This window comes from Enhydra lutris, unplaced genomic scaffold (assembly GCF_002288905.1).
Source record: "Enhydra lutris kenyoni isolate GAN:26980312 unplaced genomic scaffold, ASM228890v2 scaffoldscaffold15, whole genome shotgun sequence".
Lineage (NCBI taxonomy): Eukaryota > Metazoa > Chordata > Mammalia > Carnivora > Mustelidae > Enhydra > Enhydra lutris.
In genome coordinates, this window is record NW_019154099.1 from 37,432,447 (window position 1) to 37,447,596 (window position 15,150).

Consider the following 15,150-nt stretch of genomic DNA (forward strand, 5'->3'; position numbering starts at 1 on the left):
TTATACATACTGAGCTAAAGATCAGTTACTTTGTTGTCAGTTCAAGGAAATAAAGATGAAATCAGCAGCAGTGTCCAATATTGTAAGTTGCCCCATTGTATCTTTACTTCAAAATGGTCTAATAGGGTAACATATATTCCACCTTTTCTTTCTGGTTTAGTAAAGATATATGTCTTCCCTGTCGGAAACTTACAAGGAAAATGAAATCATTGACATAACCTAGTTTGCCTCAACTGGATATTATAGTGCTTTAAATTGAGTTTTGGGTCTTCTCTCTTATTTTGTATTACTTGAAGATTTTCATTCTCAGTTTGTCACCCACATGGGAGGGAGGAAGAATGACAAGTGCTGAAACACAGGGCTTATTTTCATTATCACACCAGACATTCAGTGGGATCTCTATGTCCCTCCCTCCTTTATATCCTTTACTATCAGGGATCCTTACAAGCCCCAGGTTAACTTTTTCAGGGAAGATAATTAAAGGAACTGGCGGCTGTTCTCTGTCCATAGAGAGATAGGTATATAATCAGTGGTTCAACAATAGGATGATACAGGACCATTTTAGCAGGTGATTTAAACAGAACAACTGTTGGGAGTCTGTAAGAAATAGATCCCCAAATGAATGTGATTTCAATAGCCGTTCCATCAACCCATGATTTCAAAGTCGAGTAGGGAGTCAATATTGTTATTCAAGATATTTTCATGTTTGAGTTGTCTGCTGGAATGTACTATGTTACCTAAAGTTTATTTTTCTTTTTTTGAGGTTATAAAGTTATACACAAGCCTCCAAAATGCTTGTTCTGTTGGTAGTTTGTGTCTGGTGTTTTTCAAGAAGGTTGTGTATATTGTTCTCTCACATTCGTAGTATCATGAATGACATTTTATAATTAAGCAAGAAACTTAGTGGTTTTATTTATTTTTACATTATTTTTTTCTTCCACCTATGACTTATTAAAGAGGGAAACAACATATTGTCATAAGGACAAAACAAATGCCTTTAATTTTTAAATGAAGAGTTAAGGACTACATCTGTCATTCACAAGCCTTGTGGTCATGAGGAAAGTCATCTTATCTGTCGGAACTTATTTTATTTTCATTTAGGGAAAATTAGTTCACATATCAGCTTTCATCGCTAAGTTGAGCATAAAGTTAACTTTGTAAACAACAGTGCTTAAAGATTAATAGATTAATAACAATTAATACCACAGCTGACACACTGGCTCCAAAGAGAACACCTTCAAATCTGTTTTCTTTTGCTCAGTCAAGGTTATAAAAATTATATAATTGCTCCCACTTCTAGTTCCAATATGTAAGGAGCTTGGGAGTCATTACTCCCACCTTGGTCACAGGACAAACTACTACTCTGAAACTTGGAGACAGCTGGCTTTAGAAAGGTATAGCTGGGATCTGCTTACCTAGAGCAGAAGCCCTTACACTGGTAAGGACACTTAACATGGTAACATTGATGAAGAGCGGAGGCTGAGTGTGCACTGGTGTGAAAATCAGAAATGTATGAGGACTGTCATCTTGGTGTGTGGAGGAGCTCACATTGCTTGGGCTTTGCCTCCTGCAACTCACGAAGAAACTGAGAACATTCTACTCATGACTCTTGAGGGGAGTAAAAGATTAATCCCGCTCCTACATGTTTAGGTTCTTTTGCAGAGCAAAAGTCTACTCTTCATGAGGGAGAGACATTTCTAGAGACTTGCCCCACAGAGGTAGAAGGGTATCTCTCCCATTCCAACCCCATTTAGCCCTCATATGTCACAAAGAGAGGGAAAGACAGCTATACAGTAAGAGAAATGTGTGAAGCCCAGAGACATATGCCCATCAAAGGCTGTGATTTAATTGGAAGGCAATAGGATAATCCTCTTCTCCCAAACATTTGCCAATATACCAACAGGACTCCAGTTTAATCATAGAGGATCACAGCTGAAAGAGTGGTAAGAGGCAGACTTAACGAGAGAAGCAATACTTAGGATCGGCCAAAGTCAAGAAGGGAGACAAAAATGAGAGAAATTTGAAGTCTCTGACACATAACTACCACACCACAAAGAGCAAAACTCAGCTTTTAGACAAATTGACATGAGACAGATTAACAAGAGAAAAATCAAATTTAATAGCATACATAGGTGGAATTCACATAGACATGGAAAGTTCAAAGACAGGCAAAATGAGATATATATGTCATTCTGAACTAGGGAGAAGGGGCTCGGGTCCTGGGACTTCTACAGAATACACTTCACAGGGCAATAAGAAAATCAACTGTTTGGTAATTAGATGTTTGCCCTACCATATGGTTGGGTCACTCAGACAAAAATCCATCTCTATTAATAACCCTTATGCTGGGAAAGCCCCTCAATTTAGATTCTTCTGCATGTTTAAGGGGTGGGACAAAAATTTCTCAAGTGCCTTCAGCTCCAAATAATCCACATGCCAAAGTGGCACATTCTGAGGGTCCTGTCCTGAATCTCTTCAGACAGACATTGAAGAGGAGCACGCCAGTACTAGCGCAAATAAAGACAGAAGATATTCCGAATGTAATAGAATTCTCAATTATCAAGCAATTTCAAACATAGTCAAACTCAATCATTCTTGAAAAAGCAGAATACAGTACTTATATAAGGGTGTGCATTTGAAACAGTTTATGAAAATACATATGTTTTTCCCAATATTTGGAAGAAGTCTATTGTTTTAGGTGCTATTATAATACACAATAAAAAACAAATGAAACAATTAAAGAATACTTTAGTGTTTCCCAAAGCTTTTAAAAGCTGTATCATATTTATTGAAAATATAATGTTATAGTACTTCAGAGAATAAAACAAGTTTCCTTTCCTACTAACAAAATAATGGACTTTCCTTATTTTCAATAAAATTCTGCATACTATATTCTTACAGAAAGAAAGAAAATCCTAAAATATGTAGCTTTTGAAGTCAGTAAATTAATGATTAAGAATAATAAATTAGGGCCACCAGAATGGCTGTTATGGGTTATGGCTCCAACTCTCGATTTCCGTTCAGGTCATGATCTCAGGGTTGTGAGATAGAGCCCAGCATTGGGCTCTAAGCTCAGTGGGGAGCCTGCTTGAGAGTTTCTCCCCCATTGCCCCTCACCCCACTCGCATGCACTCTCTCTCTCTCTCTCTCTCTGAAATAAACAAATAAATCTGACCCCCCCCAAAAAAAAGAATAATAAATTAATCTAGGCCAAAGTATTTTAAAATACTTAAAATATTTTAGAGTTATATAAAATATTTTAAAGAATAAATATTGAGCATGTAGGCTCTTCAAACAAATAATAAAATGTATCCCAAAATAAACAGAATTTGTCAATAAAAGGTTTGGGGAAATAAAAAGATGTAAACTATTAAACTTATTTTAAAATCAATGCTTGACTTTCCTAAGGTATAAGATCTTTCAATGTTTAGGTTTTAAAAGTGATTACACCTTAATTTGTGTATGCAAAACACTCTGCCTCCAAAGAAACACTTGGAATATAGGTAATAGTTGAGAAGATGAGACACATAATAAGGAGTAAAGGTCTTATATATATATTTTTTTTTTGTAATTTTTTTTTCAGTGTTCCAAGATTCATTGTTTATGCATCACACCCAGTGCTCCATGCCAGAGGTGCCCTCCTTAATCCCCACCACCAGGCTCACCTGTCCCCCCATTCCCCTCCCTTCCAACACCCTCAGTTTGTTTCTCGGAGTCCACAGTCTCTCATGGTTCCTTTCCCCCTCCGATTTACCCCAATTCACTTTTCCTTTCCTTCTCCAAATGTCCTCCATGTTATTACTTAAATTCCACACTTCTTACTGAGTTTTAGCAGATATATAAATTTTTAATAAAGCCTTTATTTCCTGTATGCTCTTAGGTTAATTTTCAGAGATATTCCACGGTTGCATTTTTCAGAAGCATTTTCACCAATTATGCCTGTTTCATCAGGGAGCAAGTCCCTGTAGCTCTTCATAAAACTGTTTTGAAAGTAGAACTCTCTCATGTAAACTTTTCATTGTGGTACAGCTAAAACAATGCATGCAAATCATATTATGTTTCTCTGATTAAAAAATATGCATGCAACAAAATGTATACATTTAGAACAACTTTCACATATTGTTTTATATAAAACTGATCTTTTTATTCTTTCACTCGAGATTTAAAATATTTATGTATTCAGTAGTCCATTTTAATCCTCATTACTTTGCTTCTTAATATATATCCATTTTTTCTTGATAAATAATTGCAATGGAAGAAAATTTGGAAGCATTCCCAAGTTCACAGAGTATATAAGTAGCAAAGCCAGAGTTCAATCCCCATGGTATGAAAATTGAAATCGATTGTTCCTTGTTGCTATGCTCTAATGAGTTTATAGATCAAGTTAATATGATTAATAAGAAGTAACTAAACATATTCAAATCTGTTTTTGACAATATTCCATAGAGTCTCTTATTTTCTCAAGGAGTCTGAGACCTGATCATTTGTAATGAGACCAATTTGGACACACTGATGTGGTACGAAGATTATTTTAAGCTGAAGATATTAGAAAAAACAGAAGCTACCAAAAAAATTTAAAAAACATACACAATAAAACCCTCATCTAAATTTCTTTGCTGACTTAAACAAAGCTCCCTCCCCCCATTAAAAAAATCATAATTCTCCTTGCTGGAGGTTTATAGCCAGAAAGGAGAGGCACTACCCACACCTGGATGAAGATTTATATAAATAAGCACAACCCTATCAAAACTTTCCTTATCTTCCACTTGTTTCTCCTGCTTGTTTCTCATTGATTTCTCACCATTTGCTTTCTCCTGAGGTTCTAACTCCCTTTCTTATTATGATGTTCTATCAGCCTTTGATTCTGGCTTTTCACAGGGTCATTTCTTTATGTGCTCCCATATAGGAGAATAAATTTTGCCTTCTTTTCTGGCTAATCTCCCTTTTGTCAGTTTATTCTCAGGTTCCCAGGTGGAAAGGTTATTTTCTTCTTCTTCTTCTTCTTCTTCTTCTTCTTCTTCTTCTTCTTCTTCTTCTTCTTCTTCTTCTTCTTCTTCTTCTTTTCTCTTCCTCTTCCTCTTCCTCTTCCTCTTCCTCTTCCTCTTCTTCTTCTTCTTCTTCTTCTTCTCCTCCTCCTCCTCCTCCTCCTCTTCTTCTTCTTCCTCTTCTTCTTCTTCTCCTCCTCCTCCTCCTCCTTCTTTTTTAAGATTATTTATTTATTTGACACAGAAAGAGGAGAGAGAGGGAACAGGAGAAAGGAGAGTGGGAGAGGGAGAAGCAGGTTTCCTGCTGAGCAGGGAACCCAATGTGGGGCTCAATCCCAGGACTCTGTGATCATGACCTGAGCCAAAGGCAGATACTTAACAGACTGAGCCACCCCGCTGCCCTGAAAGGTTATTTTCCTTCCCACTCCTGTTTTGGAAACTATATGGCTAGACCATGGTGGTCAGGTCTCTTTGGCAGCAGTAGTTCAGACTAGAGAACTAAGAGAAAAGAAATTTGACCTGGAATTGAAAATTAGTCACAAGTAGAATGAGACCCTGATTCTATAGCAGTCAAATGCACATAAATTTGGCTTCAGATGTGTTAAAAAGAAGGAAACAAGCAAAAGTAAGTAGTAAATCCAACTGTTAGGGTTAAAGTTTAGATTCTAAGGGAAGCAAAACAATGAAAATAATAGAAAGATGAATTTGTGCTTTAAATCAAAGCCAAATTAATCAAATGATGCAAAAAAAATGTCACTGAAGTTTTGTCACTCAAGAAATGATGCAATATTTTTTAAAGCATGGTAGAAGTATCTTAAAACCCTATTAGAAAATTTAGAGATTAATTATGTCATCCCCAGATTTCTGTGAATTTCTAAGATCTGGTTAGCAGGTTATTTTCTCATGATAAATATTTGGTACAAATTTTCTTTTGTTGAATTAGGTCCATTTCCTAATTATTGTTCAATTCCTTGTATGTTGCCTCCATACTGTAACATATTCTGACAAGGTGCTAGATCCCTTTGTCTAGTTTTTGAAAACAACCCAGAAATAACATCATGAGAGAACCAGGGATGTGACATAACTAAAGTTTTGTAGTGATAGAAGTTTATATCATAACATTTTAAATAGCTTAAAAATATAGTAAGATTATGTGTCCCTAAAAGTTACCTAAAGAACCCTATTATCTCACATCTTCATAAACTATTCCACTATTTATTATGCATCAGTCTTTCAGGGACTCACTTTATTTCCTGTCTCCTCCCTCCACAACAACAACCTCCCCAGTGAAATAATGCACATGTTTACCTTTATAATATGCAAAGAATTTCAATGCTTTTGTCATTATACCTTCCATTATTTAACTCCTATGACATGTCAAAATATTTTCCTAAAGCAAAATAAATTCTTGTTTTCTGAGAATTCTATAATCAAGTTCCACCTGTGTGTGTATGTGTGTGTCTCTGTGTGTGTGCAAAAAGGTTTATACATTGGTAATATTTTTAGATAATGTTAAAATAGATTATGGTTATAAAGTTACCCTATACATACAACATTTAAACACCTCCTGATATGGCCAATACCTGATTTGTTGCATTATATCCAAGTTTACCTGTGTATTCATATTGTACTCATCTTCCTGGATGTTCTACCAATTACCTGAAAACAATCTGTGGTCCTAAGATATGTTGCCATGGGGTCATTCTGTTTCCTGAACTATAATGTCTTCTACCCAGTTCTATGCTTATCAAAACCAACCTCATATTCAACATAATGTTAATATATACTAATGTTTGTGAGTTCTGCTTTGTGTAATAAAAACATTTTTTCCACGGTTTTAAGTCAAAAAGAAAATATCTAAAACAACAACAACAAATCCTTACCTAGTGTAATAGTTTCTCTGGACCTAAAGGTAAAATAAATGGTATGCTATAAATGGCCTCACTTTGAACTATAAGGAAATAGAAATGAAATAAATTGCTTGGATTTTCTAATCTATCTATTTGAAGTCTGTAAGACTAATTTTTTAAGACTTTATTTATTTATTTGACAGAGAGAGAGAGAGAGAGAACGAGTACAAGGAGGGGAACAGCAGGCAGAGGAAGAGGTAGAAGCAGGCTCCTCACTGAGCAAGGAACCTGACACAGGGCTCGATCCCAGGACCCTGGGATCATGACCTGAGCTGAAGCTAGACATTTAATCAACTGAGCCAGTCACGCACCCATAAGACTAATTTCCAACACATTCTTGACCTATATCACATGTGGCAGACCTCTCTTTTGTAAGTCTCTCCCATTTGATTAAAGAGATAAAAAATTACTAAAACACTGAATCATTTTTGCTTGGGTTGTCTCTAAGCACTTACAATGAAACTTGAGAAACTTAACAACCGTAAGATTGTTGGATTTGTTAACTCAGGTGATTTCCCCCTTTTTGAGCAAGAAATAATACTATTTTTAAATTGATATTTATTTACATTTAAAAAGTATGTATGCTTACATACATCTTCCCTTATTAAACCACTATGTACTCCGAACATTTTGAAACAAGAGGAATCAGTTCCACATTTTTGTCCAATAACTAACAGTTGTTCTGATAAGGACGTGACTATTTTCTGTTTAAATCACAACTTAAGATTAATTTCTCCACAACATTTTCTTAGAGCGAGATACTTTTCTCTGTCTAATTATCTTCCTTAAAATAAATCTTGATGGTAACAATGCTGTTGTAGTCAGCTTTTGTCTCTTACCATGTGTCATATTCAACATAAGCAAACTGCAATGATTGTTTAATAATTTAATGTTAAAAGTCAAGACTGGAGCTGAAGTAGAAACATAAGAAGAAGTTCCAAAAATTTTGAGGATTTTAGGGATTTTTCTCTTACCAGCCTTAAGATCCCTCAAAACTTTAGCAAAAATCTGTCCAGCGTATCTTTATATTTATGTGTAATAGAAGTGTCAGAGATGAGTTATTTGATTCCTAACAATAAATGTTCATCAAAAGGTCTGACTAGTTTACAAAGAGTTACCTACAAATTTGATGTAGTTTAATATGTTTTCTCTATTTTCTTTTCTAGTAATAACTGAAATAACATTTTCACAAGAATAATTTATTCTTTTACATTAAACCTCCTATGCTGGAAGGGAATAATTAATTTCAAAACCATTTTACTCTACTATGTGAACCATGCAGCATTTATGAAAACTAAAAATTATCTGCCTTTATATACCATAACATAAGTGAGTAAATTTTGTAGCTCAAACCATCTTGGCAGTGCCTTAAACATAAATTAAGATATCCAATATTCTAAGGAAGAGTCTATAAGATTTCACATCAAATGGTTTATTACAAGAGAGCCACAGTTTGTAAGAGATAAAATAAATAATATTTTCTCATGATCATAATGTGGCAGCACATTATTTCCTCAGTAGATATATCTACAAGTGTGTATAGTTTGCCACATATATCATTAACATTTTACATCTCATATTTCTTATACTGATTAATTCATACTTCAGTCTCATTTTGAAGGTCCACTTTAACTCTCACTTTAATCTAAATCTTAAATTGGCTCGCCCATTATAATCTCCCATTCAGTTCTTTATTTTCTTTTATATTTTATATGATTTGAATTGTCCTCATACTTAAATAATTTTTAGCATGTTTCCCTACCAATGTAGTTTAAGTTTCATAAAGTTGAGACTATGTATATCTTATCACCATGTTATAGAATCTCAAAATTATTTGAAATATGAATGAATATCTAAATAACTTTATTTCTTAATTATTTCCTTTCTTTTTTTAAATTCACTATTCAGTTAGGATTTTCAGGGTTTAATTGTTTTCTCTCAACATGATGAATGGTGTTATGAGATAAATGAATTTTTACATTTGCATATTTGTTTTGTTTTACTTGTTTTCTTATTTGTTAAGTGTTGCAGATGTGTTTTTGTGTGGCACCAAATTAATTTGCATGAAGTTGCTATATTAAACCACATCCATATGCTATAATAAAAAATTGCAGTTAATTTATCCTTCGTTGATAAATTTTTAAAAAGGACATTAGTTATAAACAAAGCAAATTTGCATTTGCCTCATTAGTGCACAAGGAAAAAAATGTTCATTTGAGAATTTTTTTATAATTGTAAAAATTTACTTAATGAAGACATATCATTTTCTCATGTCTTTTTCTTGTCTATACTTATTTTTCCCAAAATTGTTCCATTTAAGATTTATGTTGGCCCTATCCTAAAATCATAAAATCCAGATTCATCATGGCCTATTGAATATAATTTTCACAGGAATGATGGGAGAATCTTACCCTCTGTGTAAATTTGTATAAAACAAATTTGATACAAACTAACTTACATAACTCTTTAAGTGTCCCCACCACACACATTCCCATGTAAACATGCACACACGACAAATGAAAATAAAATCTGAAGGAGAAAACTAATTGTACAACAAAAGAAATCAGAACTATTTAGTCTTCATTTATCATTGTATCTGAAAATATTTAATACTATTTTCATCCTGTCTTTATGAAGTCCATTAAGGCCAATGACAGAAGGAAGGAAAGATGGAGGGAGTAGAGAGGAATAAAAAAAAAAAAAGAAAGAAACAGAAAGACAGAGAGAGAGGAAAAGTAGATAGAGCGGACAAGCCAATATTGAGAGACATTGCTTATTGGTAACACAGGTTTCCAGACATTTTGCAGAAACATTGACTACCTCTGTTCTAGACTGTTTTTGAAGTTGTTTGTCTAGTAATCAGCCTAGGAAGATAGAAACTGTCTCCCTTTGGAGCAGACATGCTTACAACTTTTTATTTTTAAAAAATTTGAGTTTCCTAAACTAAGGATGCATTTCATATAATGCAAACCATTCCATTTGCCCACATCCTTTGGGGCCCATCTGAATTACTCCCATGGACTTTATTGACAAAGGGGACTGAAGAAGTACCCTGATGCTCATGCTCCTTGCACTGCCGTGAACAATAAAGTTCTTTGTCTCTGACCCATGTCTCATGTTCTGCCAGCATCTGTAAAACTGTGACTTGTAAGTAAAGCAAAATTACACAACTTTCATGGTTCTTGACAACTTTAGCAGTGGTAATGGAACGCTGAGATTACACACACACACGCACACACACACATACGTATTTTCTGGAAAAGTAAAAATATAGGATTTTATAGGTTGATTAATAGAATTTGAAATAATTTCATGGAAACTCGTAGTGAACGTTTCATCCAAAATGTTATGGTCTACTGAGTAATAAGTAGTCTTCTGCTTTATTTCCTGTAAGTGTAGACAAATTTGGAATGAGACCAGACTCTATACTGAAGTAAGTTCAAAGACAGGTGACCAAACAGTGTCCTAATTATTGGTAATATTTCTCTGGGATTTGTTCTTTCTGATTGGACAGTCAGCCTCAGGTCCACCCTGTTGTAACAACTAATATTAATTAGCATCCTGAGTAGACCAAAGGATGCAACCCATTTCAGACAATAATTATAGGTTCATCTATAGCATGGAATCGCTGGATAACTATAGGGTTGGGTGGGAAGCTATCTGGAGGTATTCATACATGTTTTCCATGAGAGATGCAGGAGTTAGGGTTATCTCTTATGGTTTTTATTAGAATTAATATTCAGGTTATAGAAAATGGCTATCAAATCATGATCTAAACTGATTGTTGAACGACATACTCTACTTTTAAATATAAGGCTCTTGAAAAACATCTGGGGAACTATGATAGAATTTTGTTTGAGAGGAAAATATAGGAGTGGCTCTATAAGACAAAGTATCAGCAATGGCTTCCCTCTCTAGCATCTGCTGGGGTCTAGAGGATTTGTTCATCAGATGCCAGTGTTGCTATCCCTCCACTACCATGAGATTAGCAATTTGTTAAAAAAAAAAAAAAAAGTAAAGGCATATTTTTTTGAAGAAAGTAGATGATGCTTATACCATAAGTTTTAGTGGGGGGGGAAATGACACATAACCATTTATGGAGAACATGTATTCCCTGAGCCCAATTGCATTTAAATGCATGTGACTAAAAAAAAAAAGGGACAAAATATATTTTTATTTTTTGGTTTATCTTTGAGCTGTGGCATTATATGTGACTCATATTTTGTTCATTTAAAACTTTATTTTTATTTAATTCTTCATTTTCTTTTTTTTTCCATTTTATTTTATTTCTTTTCAGTGTTCCAAAATTTATTGTTTATGCACCACACCCAGTGCTCCATGCAATACATGCCCTCCATAATACCCACCACCAGGATCACCTGACCCTCTCATCCCCATCCCCTCCAAAACTCTGTTTGTTTTTCAGAGTCCACAGTCTCTCATGGTTTGTCTCCCCCTCCAATTTCCCCCAATTCACTTCTCCTCTCCATCTACCAGTGTCCTCCATGTTATTCCTTATGCTCCACAAGTAAGTGAAACCATATGATAATTGACTTTCTCTGCTTGACTTATTTCACTCAGCATAATCTCTTCCAGTCCTGTCTATGTTGATACAAAAGTTGGGTATTCATCCTTTCTGATGGAGGCATAATACTCCATAGTATATATGGACCATATCTTCTTTATCCATTCGTCTGTTGAAGGGCATCTTGATTCTTCCCACAGTTTGGCGACTGTGGCCATTGCTACTATGAACATTGGGGTACAGATGGCCCTTCTTTTCACTACATCTGTATCTTTGGGGTAAAAACCCAGTAGTGCAATTGCAGGGTCATAGGGTAGCTCTATTTTTAATTACTTAAGGAGTCTCCACACTGTTTTCCAAAGTGGCTGCACCAACTTGAATTCCCACCAACAGTGTAAGAGGGTTCCCCTTTCCCCACAACCTCTCCAACACTTGTTGTTTCCTATCTTGTTGATTTTGGTCATTTTAACTGGTGAAAAGTGGTATGTCAGTGTGGTTTTGATTTGAATCTCCCTGATGTCTAATAATGATGAACATTTTTTCATGTGTCTGTTAGCCATTTGTATGTCTTCTTTGGAGAAGTGTCTATTGTTGTCTTCTGCCCATTTTTTTGACGTGATTATGTTTTGTGTGTGTTGAGTTTGAGGAGTTCTTTATAGATCTTGGATATCAGCCCTTTGTCCGTAGTGTCATTTGCGAATATCTTCTCCCATTCCGTGGTTTGTCTCTTTGTTTTGCTGACTGTTTCCTTTGCTGTGCAGAAGTTTTGATCTTGATGAAGTCCCAAAAGTTCACTTTTGCTTTTGTTTCCTTTGCTTTTGGAGACCTATCTTGAAAGAAGTTGCTTGCTGTGGCCGATGTTGAAGAGGTTACTGCCTGTGTTCTCCTCTAGGATTTTGATAGATTCCTGCCTCACGTTGAGGTCTTTTATTCATTTCAAGTTTATCTTTGTGTATGGTGTAAGAGAATGGTCGAGTTTCATTCTTCTACATGTAGCTGTCCAATTTTTCCAGCATCATCTATTAAAGAGACTGTCTTTTTTCCACTGTTTATTTTTTTCCTGCTTTGTCAAAGATTATTTGACCATAGAGTTGAGGGTCCATATCTGGGCTCTCTACTCTGTTCTACTGGTCTGTGTGTCTGTTTTTATGCCAGTACCATGCTGTCTTGATGATCACAGCTTTGTAGTAAACCTTGAAATCAGGCAACATGATGCCCCTAGTTTTGTTTTTCTTTTTCAACATTTCCTTAGCAATTCAGAGTCTCTTCTGATTCCATACAAATTTTAGGATTGTTTGTTCCAGCTGTTTGAAAAATGCCAGTGGAATTTTGATCAGGACGGCATTGAAAGTATAGATTGCTCTAGGCAGTATAGACATTTTAATAATGTTTATTCTTCCAATCCATGAGCATGAATGCTCTTCCATCTTTTTGTGTCTTCTTCAAATTCTTTCATGAGTGTTCTGTAGTTCCTCAAGTACAGATCCTTTACCTCTTTGGTTAGGTTTATTCCCAGGTATCTTATAGTTCTTGGTGCTATAGTAAATGGAATCGATTCTCTAACAATTGTAAATATTTATGCCCCCAATACGGGAGGAGTCAACTACAAAAGACAACTGTTAATCAAGATAAAGAGTCATATTGATATGAATACATTAATAGTAGGGAATCTTAACATGCCACTCTCAGTAATAGACAGATCATCCAAGCATAAAATCAATAAAGAAACAAGAGCATTGAATGACACATTGGACCAGATGGACCTCATAGACATATACAGAACATTTTACCCTAAAACAACAGAATACTCATTCTTCTTGAGAGCACATGGAACTTTCTTCAGAATAGACCACATACTGGGTTACAAATCAGGGCTCAACCGATACCAAAACATTGAGTTTATTCCGTGCATATTCTCAGACCACAGTGCTTTGAAACTGAAACTCAACCACAAGAAAAAGTTTGGAAGGAATTCAAACACTTGGAAGCTAAAGATCACCCTGCTTAAGAATGTTTGGATTGACCAGGAAATCAAAGAACTTAAACAATTCATGGAAATCAATGAGAATGAAGATACATTGGTACAAACCTATGGGATACAGCAAAGGTGCTCCTAAGGGGGAAATACATAGCCATCCAAGCCTCCCTCAAAAAAATTGAAAAATCCAGAATATATCAGCTCTCTTTACACCTTCAAGAACTGGAGAATCAACAACAGATTAAGCCAACCCCACACACAAGAAGGGAAATAATCAAGTTTCGAGCAGAGATCAATGAGATAGAAACTAGAGATAGAGTAGAACACATCAATGAAACTAAAAGCTGTTTTGTTTTGTTTTGTTTTTTTGAAAGAATCAGTAAGTTCGGTAAACCACTGGCCGAACTAATCCAGAAGAAAAGAGAGAGGACCCAAATTAATAAAATTATGACTGAAAGGGGAGAGATCATGAATGACACCAAGGAAATAGAAACAATCATCAGAAATTATTATCAACAGTTATATGCCAATAAGTTAAGCAACCTAGAAGAAATGGGTGCATTCCTGAAAACCTATAAACTTCCAAAACTGAATCAGGAAGAAATTGACAACCTGAATAGACCAATATCTAGTAACAAGATTGAAGCTGTGATCAAAAAGCTCCAAAAAACAAGAACCCAGGACCTGATGGATTCCCTGGAGAATTCTACCAAACATTCAAAGAAGAAATAATACTTATTCTTCTGAAGCTGTTTCAAAAAATAGAAACAGAAGAAAAACTTCCAGACTCTTTTTATGAAGCCAGCATTGATCAGCCACCCTGATCTCCAAACCAGGCAAAGACCCCACCAAAAAGGAGAATTTCAGACCAATATGCCTGATGAATATGGATGCTAAGATTCTCAACAAGATCCTAGCTAATAGGATCCAACAGTACATTAAAAAGATTATCCGCCATGACCAGGTGGGATTTATCCATGGGATGCAAGGGTAGTTCAACATTTGCAAATTAATCAATGTTATAGAACAAATCAATAAGAGAGGAGAGAAGAACCACATGGTCCTCTCAATTGATGCAGAAAAAGCATTTGACAGCATTCATTCCTGATTACAACGATTCAAAGTACAGGGATAGAGGGAACATTCCTCAACTTCATAAAATCTATCTATGAAAAACCCACAGCAAATATCATCCTCAATGGGGAAAAGCTGACAGCCTTCCCTTTGAGATCAGGAACACGGCAAAGATGTCCACTCTCACCACTGTTGTTCAACATAGTACTAGAAGTTCTAGCAACAGCAATCAGACAACAAAGAGAAATAAAAGGTTTTCAAATTGGCAATGAAGAAGTGAAACTCTCTCTCTTCACGGATGACATGATACCTTATATAGAAAATCCATAAGACTCCACCCCAAACTACTAGAACTCATACAGCAATTCAATAATGTGGCAGGATACAAAATCAATGTACAGAAATCAGTTGCTTTCTTATATAATAACAGTGAAAATATAGAAAGGGAAATTAGAGAATAGATTTCCAATTCCTCATTTTCTTAATTTAAATTTTAAAAATTTTATGTTTACCATTCTTTATATTAAAGCTATGTTATGCTATTTCCTATATTCAGGCAAAATGTTGTGTCTTAATATATCAGAGATTAGCTATTAAAATCTGCTAATTGTACTTATTACCAGACAATTTCAATCCATTCAAGTATACCTTATATAATACGATTTTCAGACCTATTAT